General features: G+C 47.6%; 1 pseudogene; it reads left to right on the top strand.

The window, feature by feature from the left end:
• Nucleotides 1-14,613: 14,613 nt before the first annotated feature.
• Nucleotides 14,614-15,276, top strand: LOC144162107 (GTP-binding nuclear protein ran-1 pseudogene; annotated as a pseudogene).

Here is a 15,276-nt window from a genome sequence, read left to right as displayed (position 1 = left end):
GTTTTTTTTTCTCGCCTGTGATTTTGCGATTATTATGCAAGAAATACCGCGCTCTCCCATCCGTTTCTGCTTTGCTTTTGGGGGTTTATTTTTAAAGTGGCTCTTGAATGCGTTCATTGCTGCAACTGAAGGAAAACCGGCCGCAGCCACTACACGGCTGTGAGGACGTAATTGCAGCGCTCGAAGAACGCCAAGACCGTTAAAGAGAGGAAACATTTTTTTGAGCAAGTTTCTATGCCCATCAGTTATCTGATGGGCATAGAGCTGTAATGCTGGGCTGAGGTATACTGCACGACCTTCTAACCTATGGACTGGATGTGTTGGTTGACTACGTCTGCAAGCATTTTAAGAGTTCGAAAAATTTGAAAGAAGTGTTGCAGGGTCTCTTTAAAGGGGCCCTAAATAGGTCGCGATTTCAAGCGCGCTATTGCTAAATTACGTGTTCTTTTCTTTTCCTTGTTTACATGTGAATTCTCGTCGCCATTCAAGAGAGATTGACATTGCTTTTCGCGTGTGAAGTAACCCGTATGACGCCGCTGGCGCTGAAGACTACGGCACCGCTATTGGCGGGTTCCATCAAATGCTGCCGCCAATTAGCGTATCCGGCTCAGGGGTATGCCGCAGGTGGTTTCGGCGGCCCGCGGGCGGCGTCACAGAACAGGGAGGACTGCGGCGTCTACGAGAGCGACACCTTGGCGACACTACGGCACGGAGTATCTTCGTAGGGACGAATGTCTATCGTCGCCATCCTTCACACGATCTTGGCTGAGTTTGTCGATATAGCGCATCGTTTACAAGATAATGCTGACAAGTACGAAGTGTATTCTTCAGGCAGAAACGCTACGCACACGACCGCGGAAACCATCTGCATTCACGGTGGACATGGACCGCGCATGAATCGGCACACAGCGGAGCAGCTAAAACTGGTCGCCTGCCAGATTCGGACTATTCTGAAAATCAGTTTACAAATACGTGAAAGGGGATGATAGTGTGGTGAAAGATTGTGCTGGGGACCGTCGTCGGCGAGGCTTCATAAAGTGGCTATGATGCCTTCTTTTGCGACCCGGCGACAGCGGCGCACGCAAGAAACGCAAGCGGGCCGCAAGTCATAGGTTGAAACCTTCAATTATTGTCGTGAGCAAGCATGTTGTTTTTAGAGCCCTCTCATCTGGCCTTCAAACGCCAGTTTTCCCTATGCTAGAACTGAAGTGCTGTCGCTAGCACTGCCAACGCGAAAAGCAGTGCCACGCAGCCAGTAGTAGGCGGAGCATGCACGCCGGCTGCTAAAAATAAAAATTGACCGCGTATCTGCTCCTTTCGTTGCAAATGTCGTCAAAAGACGATAGTCTTTGTAGACATTTGCCAAGGAAATGCCCCCCTTTGCTTTCCCGCTCACCTTTCATGCTGTTCCTGTACCGTTGCGCTCATCCCAAGGTAAACACACTAAAGGTTTGCGCAAGGCGATTTGAATTTACCGCGTTCCACTGCTACAGGCCGGGTTCCTCGATGCCAGCCCTGCAGTACGGCGGAGACGCGCGTGAATGGAGGCGGCCGACTACAAGGTTTATAGAACCGCTTGGCCGTGCTCCACGTAGCAGAACGCGGAAACTTACTAGTGGAACCTTTCGTTGCTGTTGCCGCGTGATTTTAAATGCAGAGCATTTCTTTAACTCACGATGTTATGCGTCCGTAAGTCGGCATCCGCAGCCAGCCAGCACGTGCGCCCCTCCCCCGCTCCTCCTCGCTCTCAACAACAGGTGCGGGCGCGCATGCGCGTGCTCCGGCGCTGAAAGAGGCGTTGCAGCAGCAGGTGCTACCTCCTCTCACTCTACTGCGGGCGCTACGAATATACTCGTTGCCCCAGCGAAGGATCCGCGGCCCGACGTTGACGTTTGGCCGCGGCTTCTCGTGCACGAAGTTCGGCGTCGGCAGCGCGCCGTCTCGCCGCCTTGTCTTCTGCCGCCGTCGATGAAGAGGATGGCACGATGTCTTGAACTGGTACTGCAACGCTGACGTTGGCGCGCGTCGCGGTACTGGTTGAAGGTGTTGCTTCCATCGCTTATGAACTTCGACGATGGCGCACTGCCCTCCCAAGAGGGATAATAAGAAAGAAAAGAAAAGAAAGAAAAGAATAATAATAAACATCCAACCGATTGCCCCGCAGAGAGGGTGGGGTGCAAACGGTGGCAATAAATAACACGTTACGTACTTACGTCTCTCGTCTCTCTCTCTCTATCTCTCTCGTCTCGCAACCCAACTACCCAACCCCTACGACAACAACTACAACTACCACCGCCAACTACCACAACCTACGCCACGTGACCACCCCCAATGATCTGCATTTGCTCGTGTCCCTCGCGCGGGGGCATGCGACGGAGGCTTTTTTCATATGCCGCCAGGAGGCGTCGGTTTTCTTCAGTAGATGTAGAATATCATTTTTTATCGAAAAACCAAGCATCCATGAATTTTTTCATAAAGGAACACTGTAAATATCCCTTGCGTACTAATTACCTATCTTATATTTGCGTAATGTCTTATTCTTGTTCAACAAAGTTGACAAGTATGAACATATAAACCAGGCTTAGACGTTTACATTTGGCTGTGAGTATATAAGACTATTATTGCGCAGTAAGCATTTTACTTTGGCCGGGTGGCTGAATCGAGTTACAGACAGACAGACGGACAGACAGAGAGACAGACATACAGACAGACCAAAATTTTTGGGTTTAAGTAGCCCAAGGAAGACTATCGTCTTTAAAAAAAGCCGGACGAACCGCTGAACGGAGCCAATGGCTGCGCGTACCTGGGAGCGCAAGAGCCCTGACAAGTGTCTATATAGTTGTTTGGCTCGAGCTTATCAGCTTGTAGCCTCCACAGCGCTTTGAGGCGCGAGGAAAGGGTGAAAGCTCCAGGACTCATAGCCCTCGCCACCATATTTAGGGCCCCTTTAATAGTAGCTTTTGCTAGAGCTAAGAAAGTTGTTACAGCTCTTCCTGCGACGTATGCGGCGCACCAGGCTAAATTTTAGCGGCTATTGAGTGCCTGCGTCATTTTTTTACGACAAAACGGTTCACGCTGTTATGCGTGGAGTAGCATATTCGCGGTGAATGAGGAGGCTGCAGATGAATTTAGACCGCTTGGGGAATGTCAAATGGTTCTTAAGAGACCCTACCCGACGCTGTGGACCGCATATATGGTTCTGGACACCACAGTTGGAATAACCGACCCCTGCACAAATTTTGTAAGTGCGATCAGTATTCACGGAAATATCAAAGGGCGCACATTTTTAAGCTATTCCATTTTCCGGCCTAGATTTTTTTTCTTCGGGATGGTGGCAGACCTAGTCATGCATACGTCAGCACACAACGTCCGGTTTAAAGACATTTGATCTTGAAACCTGGACCCTGCCTGGATGCGCGCGTTCCGCCACCGCGTACCCGCCGCGGGCTCAGTGGCTACGGCGTTGTGCTGCTGAGCCGAAGGACGCGTGTTCGGTTCCCGACCGCTGCGGCCGCTTTCCTGATGTAGGTGAAAAGCAAAAACACCTGTGTGTTCAAGATTTAGGCGCACGATAAAGATCCCCAGGTGGTCAAAATTAACCCGGAGCCCTCCACTACGGCCCGCCTCATCACCTGTGTAGCGTCGGCGCGTTAAGCCCCATAATAGAATAGTTCCTCGCCGCATTATCGTCTGAAGCAACCAGAGTTTCCTGATTGCTCCATGCCCCAAAATAAGCCTTATAGTGATGGTATTGCAGTGGCATATTGTGTTTACGCAATGAAAGAAACTGCAGGGCTGACGTGGTGGCGCGAGGATATGCACAGAACCGCGCGACCTCAGATGAAGCCACTGGCTCTAATTTCAGCCCAGCACCGTTCACTTACACCGACATACTGAAACATTACAGAGACACAAGGAAAAGATATCCAGAACCGCACAACCGATATCCGAGCAGTAGCTTGGAGACAGATCAAAACGAACTTTTAACCAAATTTATATCTCCTCAGTAAGATATCGCCAACCCGGTACAAACACATATGTCCATGGAGCGGGAACACACCCACACTACACCACGTCATGCGGAAAGGCTCCAAATCACCACTAAAACCACACATACAACACCCCAGTGCAGCGCGGCTGGAACAGGAGCTGACCAGCGAAGACGAGCAGGATCAACGGGCGTTGATACAGCGTGTCAAGCAGGCGGCACAAGCCAGCGGCGTCCTCGACTAAGGGTACCACTACCAGCAACAGGGTCACACAAGCCTGCTGCGAGGAAGCAACTAAATAAATAAGGTTTGTTCAATCCAACTGAAGATATGTTTTTTTGCTTCTCTCTTAATAAGTTATATGATCCTTTTTTTTAATTTTCGCTCTATGGACACAAGAATATATTTATCTTATCTTCCGTGGCGTATAACAGCGCCTTCCATGCTCCAAAATAAATTATGGGCACTACTTACTTAATTATTTACTTAGCTAACTGATTACTTTCTCACTCACTCACTCACTCACTCACTCACTCACTCACTCACTCACTCACTCACTCACTCACTCACTCACTCACTCACTCACTCACTCACTCACTCATTTACTTACTCACTCACTCGCGTTCTCGAGAATGATGATGATAATAACTGTATTTTGCTCTTTGTATCTCCCAGCTTATTATAGACATTTTAGACAAAACTCGTACTTGCGATTGGCCGCTAGGACGACCTTATCATTATGCGGAGTTTCATTTACTTGTTATAATTAAGTAGTTCACCGTGAAGTTGTAAACAATTTGGAGTTTCTGTTTGCTTTCAAAACGTGGAGCGTCTACAGCAGGAGTATGGTAACAGAAAACTGGTGTAGCTCGTGTTTAACCGAAAATATATCCGGAAGCAAATTGTGTGACTTGCGCTGCTCAGACGACTACATAGCTATGGGCGCTATTTTCGTTTTGTAATTGAAATTGTAATTCTGTCTTCTTGAATCACTTGTGCCCTATGTCTGGCCAAAAATCAATGTATTTTAGTTTGTTTTATTGTACAATCCCTGGAAATGGTATCCGCCATTTGTCAACGAACATCGTCGCCCTCTTCTCTACGTTCCAGCTCAATTTGACGTTAGTCACGGTAGATCCTTGCATCCAGTATCGGAACGCTTCCTCACTAGCTCCCGTCTGTCGCCAGCTCTTACTTTTTTCATGGACAGTGGAGTACCTCAAGGTAAGACTATACTCGATTTTATTCCTTCCCGCTTTGACCATTAAGACGAGCTTATGTGACGTATTGCTGCCAGGCCTAACGGAACATCAGAATCACGGCCGCGATGTTTATTCATGAACGAACTGTTCGTGCAGCCAAACTCTTTCCTATATCACCTCAATTCGCGATTAGCGCAGGCGCGAATTTCTGGCGGTATTTTTTCGTCCATTTCTGTAACGTAACAATACCCGCCCCTTGCCATTGCCGTCGCGGGGGGCCGATCGCAGCAGACCAAGGCGGCTCACAGGTCTAAATGAGCTAAGAAACTTATTCACCATGACCTCCCCCGTATAGTTCTGGAACTGTCAATAACAGCTCTTATCTGCACACTCAGCATAAATATGTATGGTTTTTTGTTTGTTTAAAAGAGAATCTGCGCGAGGACATTATTTCCTCAGGAAGCAACACTCGGACTTCGCATCGTCCTCACTAACGTGATTCAGCTTGTTGGAGGAGCTTGGATTCTCCTGGGCCCTTTCACCAGGTCTCCCCTTACTAAGAGATCCGATGTTTTCCCCTTTTTCATGCCTCAGCCATCCAAGAGCCAGCTATCATGTGCATGCTGGCTCGTTCCCTTTTGCTTCACGGAGAGCAGTCCGCTAATTAAGGGACGCCTTTTGTCCTGCCTCTTTTCAAGATACCCATTGTGTTTTCACGGGGTTTAGCTGCAGTAGGAACCACAATCTGGGCTCTGTACGGTAAATTGTGATATATGCTTTGTGGGATTCCGCGGGATCGCGAAACCATTCTTGTAAGCACTCATAATTCGAAGTGAAAGACTAAAAACAAGGAAGTAGACAGCACGAGCGTTTTCTATCAACTGTTTATTATCAACTGTGAACAAGGGAGCCGTAGTGCTCCCGAAACGTCAATTTGTTTTTGACTTGGTCAGTGACCTGTGTTTCTTGTTTTGTACTGTTTATTTTAGAAAAACACAACGTCTTGTATTCGATCCTTCCTACGCAATACATGTGGGAAGCACACGACGATAGCATTCACGTTTATTTCATCATCCTACGTAACCCCTCGAGTCTTGCTTCTCGAACAAATTTATCTCATTTGCCTGCAGTGTAATAGGCGGCTGGGATATAATTAAATAAACGCGAATGTTAACGTCGCGTGCTTCGCATGAATTACATAGGAAGAATCGAACTTTGTTATTCTGAAATAAACAGTTGATAGAAAGCTCTCGTGCCCGTCTTTTTGCGCTTTTAATGAAGACTTCAGTCCAACTAACTCAGCTTTCTGTTCTACTGACATTCCTGTAGGCTTGCACAAGAGAAGTATCGCCCCACGAAAGAACTCTGACTCTTGCTGTAACGCAAGGACCCTGGAGGGATCCGAGAGGGGACTTACTGAACTCTCGTGTGTGGCTTTATTGTGTATTTTAGCTCAAGAACTATTCTTTTTGGTATTGTTTAGGCTTCTGTAACCGCGCTTTGCCTGTAAACTCTTTAAAAAATGAAACTCAATGCACTTATCGCGGCCGCTTCTCTGTCTCACGGATTGATGTTATGCGGGGCTTGCGAGGTGCTTTAAACTTATCGGAGTTATCGAAGTTTCAGTCCTTGTCTCACTCGGTGCTATTATGACCTTTTTGTTCATGTAGACGCAGTTTGGGTTAGAACCCTTTTATTGCTTGGATGAGCAGGGCAAAAAGGCATGTTTCATGTGTTTGTATAGCAAAAAAAAAAGCATCTAAATCGACCAAAAAATTCGTTACAGGACCCAGGAATTATATAATTAAATCTCGTAAAGTTGTTATGCAGTTGTTTAAAATTGTCCTTTGTGTCTATTTAAAGAAATGTCGCTTGTTTTATCTCATTTGCTTAAAAATGAATATGGGGACACCGCTTCTAAAGCCATTTCAGGCTTCCTCAGCAGACCCGTGCAAGCTACAGTAAAACTACCAAATATATGAAAGAATGAAAAATATCAATAAAAGACATTCAGATTACCTTATCAGCTTAAAAATTCGAATCTTTAGAACATATCATCAGCTTTTCCGAACAATTCAGACACATGTCTTCACGATAAACATACGTTCACAACTGCTGTTTCCCTCGCACGATTTTCTTCTCGAACATTTATATCGGCCGTGACGGCTCCCTTACAAGTCAGGAGCGCGGATTTTGAATACTGTGAACCGTTAGGACATGAATAAACTGTGTTAGAAGAAACGAAATTCCATTTGATAAATAAAAGTGAGAAAATCGGAGCTTCAGAGGCAGAAGTGACCCCAAATCGTGGCAGTTTGAAAAGCTGGCCGCGACTGAGGCTTGGTGTTTTCTCTTTATATGAAAATATGAAAAATCACTTGAGCTGGGCTACACAGTACAGCCATAATAGACGAATTTTTTTCAGCCCCAACATAAAGAGCCACTGAAACGAATTATACTTATTTTCTAATTACAGTAGACTCTTGATAAACGGAAATCGCTTAAACGGAATTGCCACTTAAACGGAACAGTAGCCTGTAAGTTGGTTGCTTTTGTATTCAGATAACGTAAAAAAACTCTCGGTAATCGAAACTAAAATTTCCGTGTCACCGTATAAACGGAACCAGAAATGAAACTTCTTCTGAAACCCATTGTTATGAGAATAAGCTTTTTACGGTTCAGGCTGTTTCGTTTTTCTTCCTCCATGTTTTGTTTAGCCTCATTGGCCTCGTAAGCCTCGTCTCGTTAGTTGTCAGCCGTGTTAGCGCAACGAATGCAACACCGCAGTTCTTGTTACAGTCGCTCGGTCTCGATTCAAGACGCGGAGGTTACAGGGCTCACCTCCTGCAGCCTCGTTCGTGCCATCGTGGTGCTATTCGCGCTTCATTACACTATTGCCGTCTTCTAAATTGTGTGCCTCGTAAGCACTCGCGAAGTTGAGGCCTCTAGCCTCCGTTAATATGCAGTTGCAGGGAGTCAAACAAAAATAATTGATGCATTTTATAGTGCACAGCGACTCATTGTTGTCAAATCAACTTTGGGTATGCTGTGCCTAAACCTCTTGCAGTTTTCTTGCTTTCTGAAAAGCTATCAGCTACAATCACCTTCTAGTGCTCAGAGTTTCATGAAATGGTATTAAGAGTGTGTACGCACATGAATTTGCACTTTCACTCATATATCTCAGTAAACGGAACTCCTGTTAAACGGAACTAATTTTTTCTGACCCTTGAAGTTCCGTTTATTGAGATTCTACGGTACTTTTCCAGCTTACAAGGGACGCGGAAATATGCAGTAAAAGTTGTCTAATTACATTACCGGATCAAAGGATAAGAATTGTATGCCATGTACTGAGTTCTTGCGGCCGATTTACACATATTTTCTCCCCGAAAAGTGCGTTAGACAGTTTCGTTTCCCGCGCAGAATTCTCACCCCCGATTCGCTTACATCGGCCATTACGACACGCTGGCAAGTCGAAATCGCTTCATCCAGCAAATTTCTAGCGCGTCTAAGCAGCATAACTTCTGCGCGACAAACAAAACTCGATATCAACCGAGGAATAGGCGTATGTCAGTTTTGAAAGGGACCCTGCAAGATTTCCGATAAGCACTTTCACTTTTCCTTCGTGCCTGGAAGCGATGTGCGGCACTGCGCGACTTGCTAGTCGCAGCAGACGTTTCTTCCAGTTTCCATTTGATTTTGTTCCGATTTTCTTTCGAACGCGTTCTCTGCTGCAACTTACAAGAAGTCGGTCAACAGCTGCGGCATCGCTCGAATGACACCATTAGAGAGCGCAAACTACGCCAAGACGGGGAAAGAGAGAAAAATATTATGAGCGAATTTCCTAGTACTCTCATAGGCGTAGATCAGTAATTGTTGGTGGTGGCGCCTTGTCTCACACTATTATACGCTGTGAAAGCACTTAATATTAAAAGTTCGTTCCCAAAAGTATTGCAGGGTTCTTTTACTGGCCTAGCGTGAAAACACATTGGAAACCAGGACGATTTCATACTGTGTGTCGGCCGCTGACGACGTGCGGTGTGTTCATTGTGCAGCCCATTACAGTTTAACCGCTGCTTGAGACTCCCGCTGAACAATCCCAAAATGCAGCCCCAAATTAGGCTGACGATAACGAGCAAGGCTAGGCCATCATTAGTGTTTATGGTCAATTAAGGGGCATTTTCTCAAAGAAAAAAAAAGCGTAAGAGGGCCTTTTTCTTAGCTCTCCTCTCCATGCAATCCCCTCTCGCTCCTCCCACATTAGATGTAAAGAAAAGAAAACTCGGTGAACAGAGGCTGGGGATTCGAACCCGAGTATTACGCTACGCGAGTGCAATTTACTGCGACATCACTTGTCCTTAACCTATAGCTAACAAATGGTGAGACTAGTGAATTCGCTGTGGCTGTGGCCTTGTACTTAGAAACGTATGTTAAATACATGTACTGAGGCCGACATGAGTAATATGAGCATGACAATTAGCATGATAATATGAGCATGAGCATGAAAGCACTCTTGCGCTAATTTCTATTGTAAGGTTGAAGAAATAGAAAACAAGTGAAATGAAATAAACGACGCAAAGGGAAAGGGATTATGAGGATGGTAATGAGGGGGCACTATCGCACCACTCGAAGCCTACATAAGGAATTTTAGCATGTTAATCACAACAATAGTACGTTGACTCCAATAGCGTATATGTAGCGATAAAGTGGGCCGTTGGCTTAGCACCTTACTCATAGTAACAGCGAGAAAAAAAGACGTAATGGGAAAATGATAATGACGATGGTAATGAGAGGACACAATGGCACCAGTGGACGCGTTTCTGCGCGTTTGCTGCGACGGACTCTCAAACGCACCAACCTCAGCGGGAGCTGCGAAACGAGATCGCGCTCACGAAAGTACGCCTCAAAAGAAGTTGCAAGGGAACAGAACTGTGGCGCACGGTGAGCGGATGCAAGCACACGCAGCCGACACCACCATTACGACTCGAAGATTACACACCAGACAAATCCCCCTGGTGACGAGGATTTTGTCGCAAGAGACAACGCCGCCTGTATTAACATTGCCTGACGCGTCGCGCGCTTTTCAATGGGAAGGGTAGGGACGCTTAGTTCAGGCACTGATCCACTATGTGGCGCGTTCCGGCGGACATCTCGCCTTACGTCACTGCTCGCGAGTCGCGAACGCTGCACCCACTTCTACGACGTGTGTCTGTCAGCTTGCCTGTTGGGCTTCAAGGGCCGTTTCGCTTACATCTTAGCCGCGACGGGGCGCTAGTTCTGTGGCGCTCTGGGGCTCTCGTTCAACGTGTCGCTCGCTTCATACTTGCTGCATTTTTCGAAAGATAAAGACGGAGGCGAACTGAAATAGTGTAAGAACATACTGATTGTCGGGTAGACATAGCTAACAGAAAAACGATATTTTCTGCTGGGGCAGCCATTATTTTACTGATATTTTTTTTCTGGAGTATTTAGAGAAGAAAAACTTGCGTGCGCGTTTTTTGTTCAGGCGCTCACTTCTACGATTACTTTCCAATAATATCACGTGCTTGTAGACTTCAGAAAATTATAGGAAACATAAGGATAAGCAGCTGGGATCCCGCGACGCTGTCCGGGCGCTTCTGCAGTACAGTCGTCAATTTTAGAAGTGCGTACCGATGCGGAGTGCGAACAGCGGGGTCAAAACAATACCTAAATGCGGAGGGGATAGAGGTGGGATGCCCCACTCAGAAAATTTCAGGGCCTGTGATCCGAGTAGATAAGCGCGCAAAGCCGGCATCAGCCTGCTGCAGCGCAAGGGAGCCTGCTGCAGCATCAGCCTGCTGCCTCGTGACAAAGGAAGTTTTATCAGTGACAGACCAAGAGAGACAGGCATGGTGAAAAACAAGAAGGCGTAGGAGCGCCGCCTCGGGAACGCTAAACGAACTTTCCACTATTTTGCATAGTTTCCGAGAAGCGGCGCTGGCTGGCGGACACGAAAGCACGCTGGAAGGCTACTGAGCGGGGAAGGGTAGGAGAGAGCAACAGGAGAGTGGCTGTTTGGCCATTTTTCGCTCACGCGTTAGGCACTGTTTATACAGGCGGCGTTGCAAGAGAGCATCACATAGTCCCGACAGTTTTACCTTGCAGACAAATGCAGACAAAATATTAGTTTGTTTTTTTTTTTTCGAAAGAGTTCGTGTTATTAGCAAACTAGGCCGTATTCACTGAGAAATTAATAAGTTTAGGTTAAAATTTTCATTCTCCCACCAAATCGTGTGTTTTCGTGACGTCTGCCAAGAAGTCACAGGGGCGGATATTCAAACGAACTTCCAGTGCGTCATTAGGCTCTGCAGCCTTGCTTGCCGTCAGTCGTTCCAGATAGCGCTACCGTATACGGAGCCGCGGAGGGTTGTTCGCCGCTGCTTTGTTTTTGACCGTATTTGCTGCTGGCTTTTTTCTTTTTTACGGTAGAAAGTTATCGCTTCGTGAAACATTGGGTGTGCTCGACAAACAGGTTCACGTAAGACAACGTCGCTTACCCCAATCGGCCAGTGTCGTTTATGACAACTCCAAAGCGGTGGACTGCTGTGCAGCTAATACAAGCATAGTGAGGCCTGTATACCAACAGGCATGCATAGCCACAGGGCGCATCGGTACTTCTATGTTTACGTGGGTTTTCGTCACTTTCATTGTACACCCCACCATTCTCACTGCTGTAGAATGAATGTGCATTACACTTCAGCGCAACTAGCTCGTTCGGCAAGCTTATAAGCCTGCCTAATTTGCATTTGTCGGCCTCAGCCAATCGCACAGCTGGGCATATGACATTATAGGTTCTGTTGTGGGAAATGAGCAAGTAGGTCGCATGGTCGTTTCCTTTTTTTTCTAATTATGTAGCTTATTTGAGCGAAGTGTGCGTTAAAAGTGGTGTCAGTATGATTCTAACGAGGCAATCTTTCGAATGAACTAAACTTGTGTTTCGTCCGCATGGCCCCTTTAAGACACGGAGGATCGCACAGCTTGAAATAAAACCTAATGCTTCTGCTTTTCCCCACGTAAGCAGTAATACGTGTCTACCTGAGTTTTTTCGACACAATCACTGTGCACGCCTGGTGTTTTAATTACGGGGATTTTACGCGCTGAAGCTACAACTGGGCAATGAGGCGCGCCAAGGAGGGCCAGGAATTAAGTTAGACCACCTTGCGACGCCCCGGATAAGGGGATAACGTCACGCTGCCAACTAGGTGGGTCCACACGGGGTTGAGGGGAAAGGTTTGGCTACAGAGACATTTTAATTAGCAATGAAGTTGTGCTGGTGCCGACGGGTTTGCCCGGCGAGATGATGTGATTCGTAGGAGCAGGTCAGGGAGGCGGCTGGCGCTGGACCTCGGAGACGGGGCCTCTCCCTCTGTGGCCGGGGGGATACGGCCCGTTCGTCACATGGCGTTTCGTCATAGGCCGTTTGGTCAGATAGAATCATTCGTCATAGGAAATTCGATTCGACAATGGGAAAGTTCGTCATAGGTGCACAGAACGAATGTCCACGTTTTCTTTTTTTTTGAACGCATGTGGCTCTCAGCGGAGTAGGTAGGACGGTTTGACTAAAAAGAGAGAAGCAGGGCACATGTTTTCTTTTTTTTTTCTCTCTCTCTTTTCGGCCGTATATCTGGAAGGCAAAGAATGAAAGCCAGAGTGCGCAAGCAGGGGTACCTGGGTTGATCAAGAATATAAATACGAGTTCAACAACACTAGACAGGAAAGTAAGGCAGGGACATAGCCTAATAAAGTTTTTGGAAGACGGGCCACAAAGAACGCGAGCCCGCATTTCAGCGTTGCGGCCGGCTTGGGCACCCTCCATGGGACCGGCCGACTCGTCACAGCCGACTATTCATGGGAAAACTGGTCAGAGGCATCTGGTTCTGAGTGGTCCCGTACTAGAAAAAGTGGTAGCACCGACTTTCTCGATCCTGGAAATTTCGTCTGGAAGTCTCATTTTTGGAGGATGTCGAGAAGGTGGGGAGGGGGGGGGGGGGTTTGTTAGAGGCTTTACCCCTGAAGTCCGTACCAGGTTGACCCTTTTCAATTCGTGCGTAAACCATTCCTTTGTTCGCAAGTGGTGGTTGAAATTAATTTTTTATTTAACACCCTGTCTCTTTCTTATCTTACTACAAAAAAAATTGTCACACGGGTAGGGAAAAGTAGAATGGAAAACTTCTTAACTCCACATGCTGATGAAAAGGGATTGTGGCGGCAACGTGGTTTGCGAGAACTACGTGTGCAAATTAGTTATAATTGCACTTTCTTAATCAGCAACCATTACGCAACATGTACAAACGATAATGAGCGATTCTTTATCACCACTTACGTCTAAAAAGAAAACACCCCAAATTTTGTTTTACCGTTCCTGTGACGAACTTTCCTAAGTGACAAACGGGCCTTTGACGAAAGAACCTATGTGACCAAACGGCCTATTACGAACCAGCCTATGACGAAACGCCATGTGACGAACGGGCCTACACCCGTGGCCAAGTACGCTTGCTCTGTTGGCCCGGGAACGTCGAGGCTCTCGTTTCGGGGAACGGTGATGTCCACCCAAGCTGCAGGGCCATGGGGGCGAGCTCAAAGTGCTGCTGCGAGCTGCCTGCGTAGATGGGTACGAGGGATGACCGTCGTCACGATCTCGGCCGGGATCCGGGAGTGCTTTCGAATGTCTCTTACGGCGTCTCCGACGACGGCAGGGGCCGAGAGCGCGATCGAGGGGCGTGCGGGCCTTATGCCCTCCGCCGGTGCGTGGAGGGAAGGCAGAGCTAGGTGCTGGTTCGAGCCCGGCTGTGGTTCGGGGAACTGGCGGCTGGCTGGTCGTTGCGTGCTCAGGGCTCACAGGCGACGCCTCCTTCGGGCGCCGGTATGCAAGCATCGTGATGTCTCCCAAGGGCGGTCATTGCTCGAACGCGGGGTGGGTCACGCGTCGGCTCTTCCGGGTTTCGGTGTACGCCGTCGGTGCGCGGTGTTAATGTCCGAACGTCGTAACCTCGACATCTCGACATACGGGCGTTTTTCTTTTTCACATTCATCTGAGGAGAAACGGCCGCTGCGGCCAGCATCGAACCTGCGTCCTTTGTCTCAGCAGTCCAATTGCGCCTTAGCCCCTGTGCATCCGCGGTGAATTCGGGTTCTTCCCTCTCCTGTTCGTTAGGATTAAATCAGGGCTTAGACTTCCTGTAAACAGTTTAAAAAAATTGGCATGAGTTGAACTGAAGAAAGCAACCAAAAGCGTGTAACAAATTGACTTCACTGAGCCTTTAAAAGGCACTCGGTCGCTTGCCAAGGTTTTTTTTTTTTTAAAGCCGAAGTGTACGCTGAAATACCCGATTGGGTACATCAATGATGAACTGGTGAGGGATGACATAATTTAGCCGTATTCAAATTCTCTCTGTACAGGTTCCATGGCACGGATGGAACCGGAGGATGAGTGCGGAATGCCCGTCTTCAAAGGCCTCATAATCGGCGAGGGTGATTCGGGAAAAGTCAGTTTCATGTGGCGCCACATTACTGGGGGTTACCTGAAGACACATATCTTTCCACGAATCGAAGCAGTCAATTCGCTCCGATTTCACACCACCCATGGACCAGTGACCTTCAAAATGCTGGACACCAGAGGAAAAGAGAGGTTTGACAACTCGCCGAGAGAGATCTACTCTGGCGCCCAGTGCGCGATCCTCTTCTTCGACCTCAACTCTCGAGTCACGTACCAAAAAATACTCAACCACAACATGGATATAGCCACGTACTGTGGCAACATACCTGTCGTGGTTTGTGGCCACAGCGAGAACCTGACGCGTCCGAAGGTCGTTTGGCCACAGAAAATTGCTGCAAAGAAGAACTGGAAGTACTATGAGGTTTGCCCTAAAATGAATCACAACATAGAGAAGCCCTTTGTGTGGCTAGCAAAAGTGCTGCTGGGAGATCCCAAGCTGGAGCTCGTGCCCATGCCCGCTGTGTCGCCACCCTTGATCACGTCGGAGGCAGAGATCATGACCAAGCTCAAGAAGGGCCTGAAGAACGCGCTCAAGCACCCACTGCCGGACGATGACAAGGAAGACCTTTAA

Source organism: Haemaphysalis longicornis, unplaced genomic scaffold, assembly GCF_048455015.1.
Source record: "Haemaphysalis longicornis isolate Haplotype H1 unplaced genomic scaffold, Haemaphysalis longicornis Haplotype H1 scaffold_1, whole genome shotgun sequence".
Lineage (NCBI taxonomy): Eukaryota > Metazoa > Arthropoda > Arachnida > Ixodida > Ixodidae > Haemaphysalis > Haemaphysalis longicornis.
Note: the sequence above shows the minus strand (reverse complement) of the source record. Positions and strands in the feature narration are given on the sequence as shown.